The sequence below is a fragment of the Crocuta crocuta genome, unplaced genomic scaffold (genome assembly GCF_008692635.1).
Source record: "Crocuta crocuta isolate KB4526 unplaced genomic scaffold, BGI_CrCroc_1.0 scaffold229, whole genome shotgun sequence".
Lineage (NCBI taxonomy): Eukaryota > Metazoa > Chordata > Mammalia > Carnivora > Hyaenidae > Crocuta > Crocuta crocuta.
Genome location: NW_027536464.1, coordinates 233,906 through 249,948, shown reverse-complemented (window position 1 = coordinate 249,948; position 16,043 = coordinate 233,906). Strand labels below are relative to the sequence as shown.

Sequence of the window (16,043 nt, the reverse complement as noted above, 5' to 3'; positions counted from 1 at the left end):
GTAACAGGATATTTCTGTGGTTCTAGCAGAAGCACTGCCTCTGTTTCTGGTATAAAATAAGATGTTTTCCATAATTGGAAGTATTATAATGACAATTAGGATACATTTAGACTAGCTTGGTTAAAGTGAATTCATGTACCACAGAATTCTAGAATCTCAAGGCTGAGAGAGCCCTCAAATCCATGTAATCTAATCACATTTCCCTTGTTTAATTATTTCTGCTGATATTCTATCATTTTAATGCCCATCCTCTATTTAAAACTTCCAATAACAGGAAACACAGTTCTTTGGGTTTTAAGTAGCTCTCTTATAAAGTTTTCCTTTTATTGAGCTTATTTTCTTCTATACAAAAAACTTCTTCTCATTAAAGTCAGTTATAATCCTTGGCATCATTCCAAATTCAAATAATCTCTCTTTCACTCAATAGCCTTCAGAGTACAGGAGGAAAGCTATCATGTCCTAGAAATGACACTCTATTCATCTCCTTTCTTTATCGCTCAAATATTCTTTTCCATGCTACTTCCACGTTACAGGTACACAGATATCTTAGAAGCTGTACATCTACTCTGCTTAAACCACCCCATCTATGGTAGGTTTTTAAAAAATATATATTTATTTTTGAGAGACAGCACAAGCAGGGGAGGGGCAAAGAGAAAGGGAGACAGAGAATCAGAAACAGGCTCCACACTATCAGCACAGAATATGATGCCAGGCTCAAACTCACAAACAGGTCATGAGATCATGACCTGAGCAGAAGTCAGACACTTAGTCGACTGAGCCACCCAGACACCACTCTGTACATCTACTCTAACTTGAGTCATGACTGATCTATTTTTATTAAATGAGGCATATGTTTCCACTATTCAAATCCAATCTTGTATTCTATCTCTTCAAATGTTGGTAATAAATATGATTATCTGTATTTCCACACATTGAAATGTGCAATTATGGTATGTAATTTCTATTCCTGAGGCATGAGATATTCTTTCTTATCCTTTCACTGATTACTTTTCATGTTGCATTTTCAAATTATTAGGTTTTTTTTTTCACAGCAGATTTATGTTTTTTATAATAACCAGCTTCACATTCATATTGAAGTTCTCTTGATAAGATCAGTGTTTCAGGACAAACAAATCTGTTTCTACTATTCTGAGGTATATTGTATTTCTGTCTGGGAACTTAACTGAGCATTTCAGTTTGTGAATCCACTTTTCAGAAATCAAAACTTCTTTAATTTAAATCATGTTTAAATCCAGCTGTTTACCTGTCCTGTCCCTCCATCCCTGCTAGAAAGAAGTAATAGTAACAACACACATCTCTCCAAGTACTCTAATTTCCTGTGGCTTCATGATCACTAAAATATTTTACTGCTTTTCCTAGTAGGGTCATCTCTGTTCCACCATAAAATCAGCGGAGTAGATAGGGAAATGATAGATGTGATCTCGCAGATTTTCCAGAACATTTCTAACAAACTCTAGAAAATTACACAAATGTCACCTGAATTTGCCATGCCTTCATAGATTAGATCTCCTTCACCAGGTCTATACCATTCAACAAGGAATTAATAAACATCAGAGTAGGTATTAGCATATCTTCTGTGTGAATTCTACGTCTCAAGCCTTAAAAGTTTAAGTAAGTAAGATCCTTTAGGGGTACTAAATTCAGTACTCAGTAATAGCTCTTAATTGTTCTGAAAATAAGGTAAACTATAGTATTAGCAGAAGTTAGAACTCTTATGTTTCAATCATACCATTGCCATTTAAAAGCCTTGCTGTTTGTGAAAACAGTCATAGTAGTCTCAGACTTAGCATTCTTGTCTGTAAAAGGAAGAAATGATATCTTTCTACCATGACTCTAGTGTGGATTAGACTAGAACATTTGCTAAAGTATAGCCCACAAAGCCATTGTGGACACTAAGAAGCAAAATTTGTGCATCTCCATACAATAGGTTCTGAGGAGGTATCACTTGCATGGAGTGTACAGCTTTAAAGAAATTTTTTAAAAAAATAATTCAGGGGTAAGAAATGCATTGTTTTTAGAAGGATGATAGCTCTTGTTGCCATCTTTCAGGAAGTCAGCCCTTACTTTAAGAAAGGATGGGATTTTATAAGCAGAATGAATGTGAACACCTACAGTGCAATCACTCCATGTAAGGACTAAATTACTGGCTATGGAATAGTTAGCTACAGCAGAGGCTGGAATAAGAAATTAGATGTATATCATTTGAAAATATGGATTAGCCCTGTGTGCAATGAGTTCAGTGTCTGTCAGTGACCCACTAGAGCTATGCACAAGCTTTAGCAGGAGGCTTAACAGCAGACAGCATGACACTTTGAGAGTGAAATCTCTAGAAAATAAAATGGTATGATGCTGAATGCTTAAGGAAATGCATGTGGATGTAGGAACAAAAAGAAGGGGAATTCATATTTTTAAGGATATTTAAAAGATCTTATTAAAGATGGTCAAAGTCATAGGTGTAAAATGATTGGGTGTGGAGAAACTGATGGTGAAGTTTTAAACACTATTGTGAGACTGAGAGTAAAGACTGCACAAACACAGTGGGTTTAAGAAGCATCACAACAACCAAATACTATCTGTTTATTATTATTATGCACTTACTGAGAGGATAATGATTTTAAAATTTGGCTGCAAAGCGTATTCAAATATGTAACAGTGTTAATTTACTATCTGTTTTATTAAATTATGTGTAATTATATTATTTTTAATCTTTTAAAAAAACTTTTTGTTTTATTTACTTTTGAGACAGAGAGAGGCAGAGCATGAGTAGGGGATATGCAGAGAGGGAGACACAGAATCAAAGCAGGCTCCAGGCTCTGAGCTGTCAGCACAGAACCAGATGCAAGCCTCCAACCCATGAACTGTGAGATCATGACCTGAGCCAAAGTCAGGCGCTTAACCAATCAAGCCACCCAGATGCCCCAAATCATTAAAAAAAATACCAACTAGGGGATTCTAAACATGTTTCATCTAGAGTAGAAGAATACGAATTTGAGTGACGTCTACAGATGAACTGCATGCTAGGCTTGTGTCAGTTTGGGTCAGATAATCTCAGAATTGTTTTACCTACAGTTCTGTCTACCTGGATAGTATGATTGGTGTCTTCAAATATAACAATGGCAAAAGCACTTTGAAAGCTGTAAAATATTACTTAAATATTATATTCATCTCTTAACAAGAGTATTGACACATTTGCATACATATAAAAAACATAAAATTACAAGTTTCTTCATTTTAGTGTCATAAACATATTTTTAAAATTTATTTATGTTGGCACTCTTTGAGACTCTTAAGAGTGGCCCATTAATATCAAAAATAGGCGTAAATAAAATTATGTTAGTATGCTTTTTAATTTATATTTCTGTATCTATAAAATTATATTTTAAAAGATAAAAAATAAACTAGAAAGAAAAATATCAACAATCTAAAAATTAAAGATAATGTGTCCAAATTTAGAAATACTCTGAAGAAAACATGATGTACACCCAAAAATGAAATATTAAAGTATAAATCTAACAAAATATGTATAAGATCTATATGAGGACAAACTATAAAATTCTGGGAATGAACTCAAATAACTAAATAAATGAAGAGATAATCCATGTTCATAGATAGGATGACTCAATATTATCATGATGTCAATTCTTCCCAGCTTATCTAAAGAATGCAATCCCGGAGTGAACCAAGATGGTGGCTCCCGTGGATCTGGAATTGAAGAAGGCCTTCACAGAGCTTCAAGCCAAAGTTATTGACACTCAACAGAAGGTGAAGCTTGCAGACATACAGATTGAACAGCTAAACAGAATGAAAAAGCATGCACATCTTACAGATACAGAGATTATGACTTTGATAGATGAGACTAACACGTATGAAGGTGTGGGAAGAATGTTTATTCTTCAGTCCAAGGAGGTAATTCACAATCAGCGTTAGAGAAACAGAAAATAGCAGAAGAAAAAATTAAAGAATTGGAACAGAAAAAAATCCTACCTGGAGTGGAGTGTCAAGGAAGCTGAGGACAACATCCGGGAGATGCTGATGGCATGAAGGGCACAGTAGGAAACCTCTAGTGAAAGCATCCTGCCCCGTTTCATTCCTGGCAAGGGCAGAGGGGCTCGAATGGGGAAATACCCTCTCTTCTGCCCTGACCAACTTTTTATTTGAATGATCTGGTAACCCTGTGTTTTCTACTTCACCCTGATCCCTTTCTGATCCTGGCTTTGCCTGCCACCCTGCCCTACAGGAGACGGAAGATGGGAGCCAGAGAGATAGGGGAGATCTGCCCAAACCTACTACTAGTTATGCTGGTTAGACCAATAAAAGGAATCTGTTCCGCCCCCCCCCCAAAAAAAAAGAATGCAATCCCAATCAATATCCCAGGAAATTATTTTGTGCATATTGACAAGCTTATTTTGAAGGTTAATATATATGGAAAAGTAGAAGTCCCAGAAGAGCACACTAATTCAAAGGGATATGTGTATCTTAATGATTATAGCTATATTATTTACAATAGCCAAATTATAGCTCAAGTGTTTTCTGACTAATGAAGAATATTCCTCAGCCATAAAAAATAGCAAAATCTTGCCATTTGAATGACATGGGTGGATCTAGAGAGTATTATTCTAAGTGAACAAAGTCAGAGAAAGAGAAGTACCATATGATTTCACTTATATGTGGAATTTAAGAAACAAAAAAATGAGCATAGGGAGAAAAAAAGAGACAGCTAGACAAACCGAGAAATAGACTATTAACTATAGAGAACAAACTGGTTACCAGAAGATAGGTGGGTAGAGGAATGGGTTAAACTGGTGATGGTGATTAAGGAGGACAGTTTTGATGAGCACTGGTTGTTACACACAAGTGTTGAATTACTATTCAAGTATTTTACACCTGGAACTAATATTACACTCTATGTTAACTAACTTGAATTTAAATAAAAACTTAAAAATATAAAAAATATAATTAAGTATAAAAAACCCCCACAATATTGAAAGAGAAGAATACCATTGGAGGACTGATACCACCTGACTTCCCATCTTACACTAAAGCTATATAATCAAGACTTGTGGTATTGGTAAAAGAATAGACAAACAGATCAATGGAATAGAATAGAGAGTTCAGAAATAAACTCCTGTAAATATAGCCAACTTATTTTTGACAAAGGAGCAATAACAACACGATGGAGCATAAAGAGTTTCTTCAACAAATGATGCTGGAACAATCAGACATCTAAATAACAAAAAATGAATCTTAAGTATGCTTCATGCTCAATGTGGAGTCCAATACAGAGCTCCATCCCACAACCCTGGGATCATGGCCTGAGCCAAAATCAAGCGTTAGACACTCAGCTGAATGAGCCACCCAGGTGCCCCTGCAAGTCATTTCAAATTACTGTTATTTATCATTAAATTGTCAATACTTTTTGATGATATTAAAAGTTGGAGAAAGAACAGTGGAAATACGTTTGATTCCATTACCTACTCTGAGACTTCTCAACTGTGTAACAGACCATTTACTAATAACTAATTATGTTTTTTTATAGCTCTTGCACACTTGCCCACTTTTCAAATCCTGGTCAATACTTCCTTGGTGCAAATAAATAATTGAAAGTCTTTGAGAAATATAGTAAGATTACTTAAAGGAAAAGTACCATTTACTAATATGACCTTTTGGATATAACATGATAGCTTTGCTATTTGATTTCACATTTCTATATTCAGGGTTTTCCCTCACACAACCCATGGATATTTAATAATGCCACTGAAATCATTGGATTAGAAAAATTCTGAAAAATCACTAAACTTGTGAATGTTTAAAAGGCTCAAATTTGCTTAAGGGGCTTGAAGGGCCAATTCCATGAGTGACATTGTTCTACTGAAATTAAACTCAAGTTATACAACTCTCATGAAGATAATTACAAAGCAAATTCTTTACTGTTATCAGTGTTATACATATCACAATTATTCTGTCTGTATATTCTACCTATCACACTATAAAATTATTCCTTGACAATTTCTTTTTTCAAATAGTAGAAAAATTTTAATATTCTTATGCTCAGGTGATATGAAACACTTCACTTCATATAGTATAGTATGTGGGTATACAGTCTAAATATTTCACAGAGAAGAAGCTTCCTATGGAAAGGTTTCTATGTGATTATTTTTCTCAAATTTATCAGATTTTCAGATAAGTAGGTGTTAATGTTAAGAAAAGTATATTTCATGTGACAACATTTTGTTCTTAGCACTGCTGTTTTCCCTATGTTTATAGATACTTAGTTTGGGGGAAAATATCTATTTTGCTGCTCAAAGAAATATCATAACCATAAGCCCAAGTTTTTCTTGCATACTTTAATATAATAATTATATGTTTGAACAATTCTCCTGAAGTTTGCTCAGAGTGGTAAATTATGCAGAGTAAATAGTTAACATGAGAGTCTAGATATCTTTTAGACGATAGATTCTATACTGAGAAGGTGATTTAAGTTGTTGTTTTACACATAATTTAAAAGGTTTTGTTTATTTATAGAGGCAATTTTAATTAATATATTGGATGCAAATGGTTTATCTTCACACAGTACAATTTATTGATAAGGCAAGCAAACAGCAAAATTGTTCAACAATTGGAAATATTGCTTATGAAATTGATAATGCAAAGACAAAGTGTAGTCTTCTTTAAGCCTGTAACTATTCTTCAAAAGTATTTTATGCTTTAAAATTAGTTAATAGTGCAAAGAAAAAATGTTAAGGAGTAAATACAGTGTATCATCAGAGGTCATTCATGTAAGCAGTATTTCAATGCTATGAAATGGATTTGATTTTGTGATGCACATTCAAGAATATATTACCATTTTCCCTTTGTAGAAGTGAAGGAAAAAGTGTGTTTTCCTCCAAATCTGATTTTATAATCTAGTCTAGTGAGCATCTCACTAGAATCTCTAGGAATGAGTAATCTGTACCTTCAGCAATTCTCTCTCTTTTGCCTGACTCTCAATCATGGCTTTCCTTTAAATTCAATTTGTTTCATTTTAGATCATATGGTTTATATATTGTTTAAGGTTATCTTAAAATGTCTGCCTGAAATGAACTATTTCCCTAATATAGAATTCAGAGCATACTTTCTCTTTTCACAACACAGCAAATACACCAATAACTAATCATATGTATATATGCATACACATATAAATGCATTCACATATTTATTATTTAATTTATATGTGAATATATATGAACTAATAACAGAGTAAAATAATTATAAAATATGTACTGTATGTAATATGTAATCTATAATATGCATTAAATATTTATTTGTCTAAAGAAGTAGCTACTAAAATCAAGAAAATTCTCTTGTATTGCCAGTCATCAAAGAATAGTTTCAAGTGAATAGAGTTTTCAGACTTAATTTGTAATCTAACTTTTTTATTACAACAATCACTTACACAATTTCTCTTAAAAGCATGTAGGAGTGTCCAAGCTGAGGACAGTTCTAATTAAATATCTGAAAGCTCTAATATATAACTGAGGGACAAATTAATAATATAGTAACAAATACAATTCCTAAAACAAAAGAATAAAATATTTCTACTAATATCTCCCAAATAAATATATAATAGCAATATTAGAATTTGAATGACTACAGTGAAGACATCTAAATACATCAGAAAGAATTAATTTTAAACAGTATTCTCAGGGGGCGCCTGTGTGGCTCAGTTGGTTAAGCATCCGACTTTGGCTCAGGTCATGATCTCATAGTTCATGGGTTCAAGCCCCGCATTGGGCTCTGTGCTGACAGCTCTGAGCCTGGAGCCTGTTTCGGATTCTGAGTCTCCCTCTCTCTGACTCTTCTCTGCTCATTATGTCCCTCTCTCTCTCTCAGAAATAAATAAAACATTAAAAAAAATTTTTAAACAGTATTCTCAGTAGGAGAGCCTTGACAGAAAATGAAAGCACTGTTAAATAACTTCCATGGAAAAATAAGAAAATCACAGACTATCCTGAGTTTCCTTAGTGAGAAAGGTTATGGACAGAAACACAGTATGTATGGTGTGGCATAAAGAAGCACATGATCACCTTCTCAAGGAAGTTGGCATTTCACAGAACTTAAAATATAGAAAAATCCCATGTTTCACTAGTGTTTCAGAGAAGCATACCTCAGGATAGGGCAAAGAGAACCATGCTTCCAGTAGAGGTATCAATTAACCAGAAGCTTTATACAGAAAGAAAAATGCTTGAAAAGTTAAAAATTAAAAAGGTAATGGGTGATTGAAAGGTTAAAGATTTCAACCTCAGAATCATGCTAATTCTGACATAAACAGTTTGTCATTAGGTGCCTATTGAAAGGAAGTATGTCAAAGTGAGAACCTGATAGGCATTTGTTGGGGTTAGGGATTGTAAGGTGAAGATACTATGGTGGATCATGGGAAGTTCAGGCAGTGAAGATTAACTCATTCTAAACTAATTCATAGGACAGGGATAAAAATAAAGCATAATGATGCTTTTTAGTGCAAAATAGAGCTATTTGGTAAGCTGAGTACTAAATCCTCACATTCTTGCCGATTCTAAAAAATCTGAAATGGAAGCCAATTTGTGGGTAAAATATTGCTTGGTGATCATGAAATTAGATGCAAAGGTTTGGGTTGTTTTAATATCTACGATATGTGGCTACAATCTCACTACTGTGCAAAGGTTCTTATCACAAGCCATCTCTTCTAGAAGCAGCTTAATGCACTGAAAGGGTCTTCCTTTTGGCTCCACTATTTCCATGAAGAGCACTTTTCTTCTGCTAACATATGCTCTCTCCAGACAAATTATAATGAACTTGATATGGCTCTTTTATTTACACTCTTTTACATTAATCATTACCCAATCATTTTCCCAAAAGTCCATCAGCAGTATAACAGATGATTCAAACTAAATTATTTCTTTAAATTAAAAGCCCTAAATTTTATTCCAAAATGACTTACAGAAGGATTTCTTTTTAGCTCAATTGGTGGTTGTTCTTTAATAGGATTACCTTGTTCATATCAGGAGATTTTGTGGAAATTCTCAAATATGAGACTACCTGCACTAGGAGCTTTTCAAGCCTTGAATAATATATCTGAATGTTAAAAATTTCCAAAAGAAAAATAAGTTATTTATATGATCCTTTAAATGAAGAGTGCCACTTCATGATGGGCCCTTTAAAGTGCAGGGTTTTATAAAGGCTATCAATAAATTTCACAAATATTAAAAAACACCTTTACAGTGCTAGCCTAGTTAGCTTGCTAGTCACTAAAGGTTTAATATAAATAAGATACCAATTGTCCTTTGTCTCAAGAATGTCACAATATAGAGAAGAAAGTAACACTCTAATAAGTAACTGAAATCTGTCACCTGAGAATATTGTGTCCTATTCAGAAACTATCAGGTTCTTAGTCCATGAGAACAATATTTGTAATTTACTGCCAACGTATTACAAATTCCTAGCAGAAAATTTAGAACTACAGATAAGAAAATAAAAGTCTATGCAAATCATTCACAATACTTGTACCCTCAAGATAAGCACCTTGTTTAGTTATATTTTTCCAGAATTATTTTTCTGAGACAACTAAAAAATACAAAATAAAAAAGTCTAAGCTTAAAAATATGTAACTTCTTGGGGCTCCTGGGTGGCTTAGTTGGTTAAGCGTCTGACTTTCGCTTAGGACATGATCTCGCGGTTCGTGGGTTCGAGCCCCATGTCAGGCTCTGTGCTGACTGCCAGCTCAGAGCCTGGAGCCTGTTTCAGACTCTGTGACTCCCTCTCTCTCTGACCCTCCCCTGCTCATGCTGTCTCTCTTTCTCTCTCTCCTAGAAATAAATAAAACATTTTAAAAAAATATGTAACTTCTTTAATCAAAATGATATAATCTCATTATAAAAGGAAATTAGAACAGAAAAATACAAAGAATATATGAAAAAAGATAAAGTATAATTTAATAATACACAGAAAAAATTCTACCATCCAGGAATACCTATGGTCAGTATTTCCCAAAATTAATTTTAGACTTCTCTCTTTACATGTTTGCGACTAAAATCTATAGCTTAGTTAAGAGTACTGGGTCAATGTTGATTTCTTAGTACTGAGTTCTGTTAATTGAATCATGGTTAAGCAAGGTGTTAATATTTGTTATGGTAAGTCAGATAAGACTATCAGGGAACTCTCTATACTATATTTACAATTCTTCTGGAGGTCTAAAATTCTATTAAAATTTAAAAGTTTTTCAAAATAGGAAAATATTACATTTCACTTTTTGCCAACTCCCAGCCCTAAAGCTCATAAAAATTAAAAAATTAAAATTGTTAAACTTCTGGTCCTCACCAGATGTTGATAGCTGTAATATTCTTTCCAAGTTTTACATTATATTGTCCACACTTTGAATTTTAAGTGGATTCAATGATCTTCACTAGTTCTTTAGTAGCACGTTATTTCTCGTGATGCTATTGATTCATTTTACTTTTGGTTAGATAATTTTCATTGCCAAGTATCTTTTTTCAAGAAAGGTTTACAAGTCCTATGACTTCAACTTCTACTATGTTTAAGGAGATTGATTTACTCCTTTAATAGTTTTGCTTGTTTTTTCTCAGAAGTTTGCTGGCACTGCTCCAATATTTCCTGGCAATGAGTATGACACATAGTCCTCTGTCACTGCATCTTCATTCATTTGTAGGGTGAATATCATTCTCATGTTTTTGCTGCTGCTGCTGTGATGGTTCTTTGTTTTATCCAACAGTGCCAGGCTCATGAATTCTGTGCTTTCTGAGTTCTTTAATATTTGGGAATAACTTACAATGCTTGACTATACATAATGTACATGGATCATAGTGTTCTCTCCTTCAGCACTATGTGGTTATTGCTTGATTGTTCTAGTATTGATGGCTGCTGTGGAAAAGTCTGAAATCATTTTTTTTTTTTTTTTGCTTCGTTTGGTAATTTTTATGCCTGCTTGTTAAGTATTATGCTATTTATCCTTAAAGTTCAATAATTAACAAGAATATATTTTAGTGTTAGTGTATTCTAAAATAATCTACCATGGTGTTGTGTAGATTTATGTACATGTGTGTATGGAGAGCAACTTAAATGGATCATGTAAATTTTTGTTTGAAGGGGTAGACAGCTGAGATGTCCTGGAAAATGCTCTTCTTTTCTGATTTTTTTTAAATTTATGTATTTGAGAAAGAGAGAGTACAAGGAGAGGAAGGTCAGAGAGAGAGGGAGAGGGGGAAATCTAAGCAGGCTCCATCAGCATGGAGTCCAATGCAGGGCTCAAACTCAGAAACCATGAGATCATGACTCAGCTGAAATCAAGAGTCGGACACTTAACCAGTTGAGCCACCAAGGCACCCCTCTTCTTTTCTGTTTTTTTAAAAAATATTTCTTATAAGTATTCATTTTCTTTAATGTAGAGTATTGTTTTTCCCTAAAGATAGCAGACTTGGATCATTTCTACCAATTCATATGGGCCCTGAAAGATGAGATGACTCTAGATTATTCCTCCAACACTTAAAGAAAATCTATGAGAGTGGAAAGTTACTTTTAAGACTTTTCCTTTATTTTCCCCTAGATGCCTAGAGTCTCCTTCAGTTTACATATCTTCAAATTGTAGATTATTGTTGAGAAATCTTAATCCATTCTAATTCCTCTTTCCTAGTAGTGTGGGTAGGATTGAGGCAAGCATTATAGACTTAAAGTGTTGTAACCAAATTTTAGCTACTCTTTTTAAAAATTTAGGTCATATAGTTATATGCATTTCATTTTTCAATCAGTTGATGAACTATGTTGCCATGAATTACTGTTTTTGTTTGTTTCTAACCAGGTGTTTGATCCACCTTAATCTATAATATCCCTGAATGGCTCTGCAATGTCTTCTTTTTCCTAAACCATATCAATTAACTGTTAAATCATGTTGATGCCATGTTGATCAAAAGTATGTATTTACAGTCATGTTATCAATTATTTTTTTATTTATTAAAAAAAAATCTGAAGCAGGCTCCATGATCTAAGCTGCTAGCACAGAGCCCTATGCAGGGCTGGAACTTGTGAACGGCAAGATCATGACCTGAGCCTAAGTCAGATGCTCAAATGACTGAGCCGACCAGGATCCTCTTATCAATTAATTTTATAAGAAAAATTATTTATTGTTAACATACACAGAGTCTATATTTGTTTATTGTTTTTTAAACCTTTAAAATATGACAGTGATAGAGACCAAATAAAATGTTCCTTTATGGTAAATAATAGTGTGTGATAGAACCATAGCTAAAATAGTATTTAATGGAAATTAAACAGAAGGAGAAATCACTGAAGACTAGACCCATCAAGGAATACTTCACAGAAAGCATAACATGTGTCTCAACCTCAAAATGGGTAAGGCTTTTGGATGGACAAATAATAAGGAAGAAGTGAGTAAGAGAACAGGTGGAAAGTCAAAGTAGAGTCCAGGAAGAGGAGTAAGTGCCTTTAATTCAGTTTCATGGTTACTTAGGATAGGACTAAGTGCTTATGTTAGAGAAAAGAGGGTATGCCAAGATCAGAAAATTGATCTAGGTCAATCTAGGCTTCAAATGTTACTCTAAGGAGTATAATTTTATTTTGTGTCATAAATAAGAGATTGTGACTGAGTGGTTGCACCAGAATGTAACATGATAAAAAAGCAATTTTTTTAAAATAAATCATTCAGGACTAAACAATATGGACTTGAGAGAGGCAGGAAGAAAAGTAAGGCAATTTGTGCCATGATCCATAAGTGAAACCAGGTCTAAAGGTAGCAACTAGATCATTAGTATGATGACAAATATTTTTCAGTGATGTTGGGAATACAGAAGTAAACATTATGGTTCTTGGTCCTGCTAGTCCATAAGAAAAATTTGGGTGGAAAAGTGTATCTAGGATATTATCATTATCTGGGAGGATCAGGGAAAGATGACCTTAAAAATGTCTTTGAAAGCTCAGTATTTGGATTAAATGTTTGTGCCTTCTCAAAATTTGTATGTTTAAGCCTAATCTCCAGTGTGATAGTATTTGGAAATGAGGCTTTTGGGAGGTAATTAGGTACTGAGGGTGGAGCCTTCATGATGAGATTAGAGCTACATAAATATAATCAGTTTTCTGGAATTTTCTATAATGTCAAAGAAACTTTGATGAGCTAAATGTTATAAAGACTAAACTATAGATGAGCAAACTTTGGCAGAAATATCTTGCTAAGCATATTTTCTCTTCTGTAAGAATTATCAAATGCATTAGAAAGTTGTCAGAATAAAAATAATTTGTATAAATAGGGTACTTAAAATCTGTTTGAAATCTATTAACAAGTTAAATGAATGGCAGGTCAACACAGAACCCCCAATATTGAAATTATGGAGAGGCAGAAAACTATATGATTTACAAATGAATTCTAAGGCATGAGACATTTTGACAAGAAACAAAGCTAGCCAATAACCATAATAAAGATCAGATTAATATGGGAAAGGGCTATTTAGCTGGGGAGGGTGAGGGACTGTAAAAGTAAACATTTTAATGAAATCCAATACTTTGTTATTGATTTCTCTTTGCCAGACATACCTTGTAGAATACTTATAATGCTTTTGACATTGAGATATCTGACCAAAGGGATTGGATTAGTCAAGGTAAAAGCTCAATTTATGGTATAATCTCTTGTATTTCATTTATATGCGATTTATTTCTTTCTCCACAAGAAGGCTCTTATTATTGATAAAGAAAGAAAGAAAGAAAGAAAGAAAGAAAGAAAGAAAGAAAGAAAGAAAGAAAGAAAGAAAGAAAGAAAGAAAGAAAAAGAAAACTGGAATCCCAAAGGGAATCTGATGTCCACTCATACAAAATAGATTTGTAAAGTGTAAGTACTAGTCAAGAAAAGGACTCAACTACGTGAAGATCATGGGTTTCTTCTCTTTTTTTTCTTTTCCCTTTTCTATTCGTTGTTGTTGTTGCAAAGTCAATACCAGTCAGATACTTTGTCCTTCTATGTGTTAGCCAATTCCTTATCTTTGAAGTTTGAAATTACAAAAAGCTATGTTCCTACATTTCAAATGAGAGTTTTGTTATTCAAAAGAATTAATGTCATTTACTGTCATTAAATCTGCACCTTCTTGTAGTTGGATCCTTTTACACAATGTCAAATCTGTAAAGCCTTTTAAAGTAAACTCCACTGGAGTATTTTCTTATTTGGTTCATCAAAGTGAGGACAATTGTCAAAAATATCTTGAAAAGCCTTAAAGCTGTCCTGTTTAATATTCTCAGTAAGATTTCAGATGAAGCTCAGATATCACAGCTTCCCAAATGTTTCAAAATAATGCTCTGGTTAATATGTAATGTAACTAAAATAGGTCTTATTGAATTTTGTGCCAATCAAAGACATCAAATATATAGAGAAAAATGAATTTACAGTCATAATAAAATAATATTAGAATAATTCCTAATGAATACATATCAGGCCATTTTTATTTAGTGACAAAAATGATGGATAGGGAAGAAATGTAAGCTATAGGTCTTAAAGATCTTGTACATTTGGTTTTAGTCTGGGGGGGTGGTATTTATTATTCAGACCCCAAGAATGTTAGCACCTGAAAGTCCTCATGGCTGAATGCAGTCCCTTTGGTTTCACATCTAAAATCCAGAAGCGTCAAATAAAAAGCCTCAATATTGAATTGTGGGAGCAAGAACTAAGATTGACTCTTTAATTCACTGCAACCTCTCATTATGTTCAACAGAGACTTCTAGTTTTCCAATGCAACAGACTTATTTATTGTTTATCTTATTTCTGTTTCTTCTTTCACCTGTCGCTGCACCTTGGCTGGACCTTCTCAATCAGGGCTCTTGCAAGAGAATTAAGGCCTAATGTCCTCCTACACCCTTTGAATGTAATACACTAAACTTTCATACATCCAGAGTTGGAGAACTGAGAAAATGTCACTCAAATAATCTTTTCTAGAGTTATTGAGAAAGGTTTCTCTAGATTGAGAAAGGTTGGTAGGTCTTGCTTATTTTTAACTGAGACTATTGCAATGGTGTACTTGGTTGTTCTACCATTAGTCTCACTTTCTTCCAATTCATCTTCCATAGGTTACGATTTGCTTAGGTTTTGCCATTGTTTTAAATCAATAATTAAATGGTATTTTTTAAAAATATACCTTCTCTAACAAGGATGCCAACCAAATTAAAACAATAGCATATTTAATATATCACTAGGATCTTTATATTGCTTACCTTGCAATTTATCAGTAACAATACTTAAGTATGAAAACCTGCTACTGTCATGTCCCTGGGTTTATAATGGCTATCGTTATTCTATAATTGTACTGAGGATTTGATATAGTTTTTAAAGAGAGCTGAAAATAAATAGAATAGCCATGTCATGAGCCAGTTTGCCCATATGGATTGCACATTTACATCAAAGCACATTGTAGATGCAAAATGACAATTCTTGACCTCAGGGCTTATGTGGTATTTCAAGGTGTTACATCTTCTCAATTAGAACAGTTTCATATTGTATTATAATATGAAATAATATTGTTGTCAGAGCTTATGTTGTCTTTCAAGGTATTACATCTTCTCAATCAGAACAGTTTCATATATATTATAATACCTTTATGAAATGAGGACTGCGAGCTTTCCTGGTATTTGTGAAGCAACAAAATTTTCTAAAAACTGCAGTGACCCACCAAGGATTCCTCTGTAATTTAATCAGGCCATCAATCAGCAAGGTTAGGTCATACAAGCTAATATTTCTTTACAGCTTAGATACAGTTGAATGATTTTTGGTTTAACTAGAGGCAAAATGTTAGTTTCTCATGACATTTAACAGTTCCTAGAGTCATTATTTTGACAGCATCTATTTGACCTGAGAAACTTCTTGCTTATGAAAACAGTCTTAGAGCAAAATTTGCTTATATAAAAACTCAGGAATAAAAATGACCTCAAAGGTCAATTTTAATCATCTATTAAAAATAAATGTGGGCTTCTGAGTAAGATTATGACATAGACCCGGCTTTTAC

The 16,043-nt window shown here is 33.5% G+C and overlaps 1 protein-coding gene and 1 pseudogene across 1 annotated transcript in view; one reads left to right on the top strand and one right to left on the bottom strand.

The window, feature by feature from the left end:
* SPAG16 (sperm associated antigen 16) overlaps window positions 1–16,043 on the bottom strand; it is a 495,050-nt gene that overhangs the window by 439,094 nt on the left and 39,913 nt on the right. The window lies entirely within an intron of this gene.
* Window positions 3,700–4,090, top strand: LOC144218710 (prefoldin subunit 1 pseudogene; annotated as a pseudogene).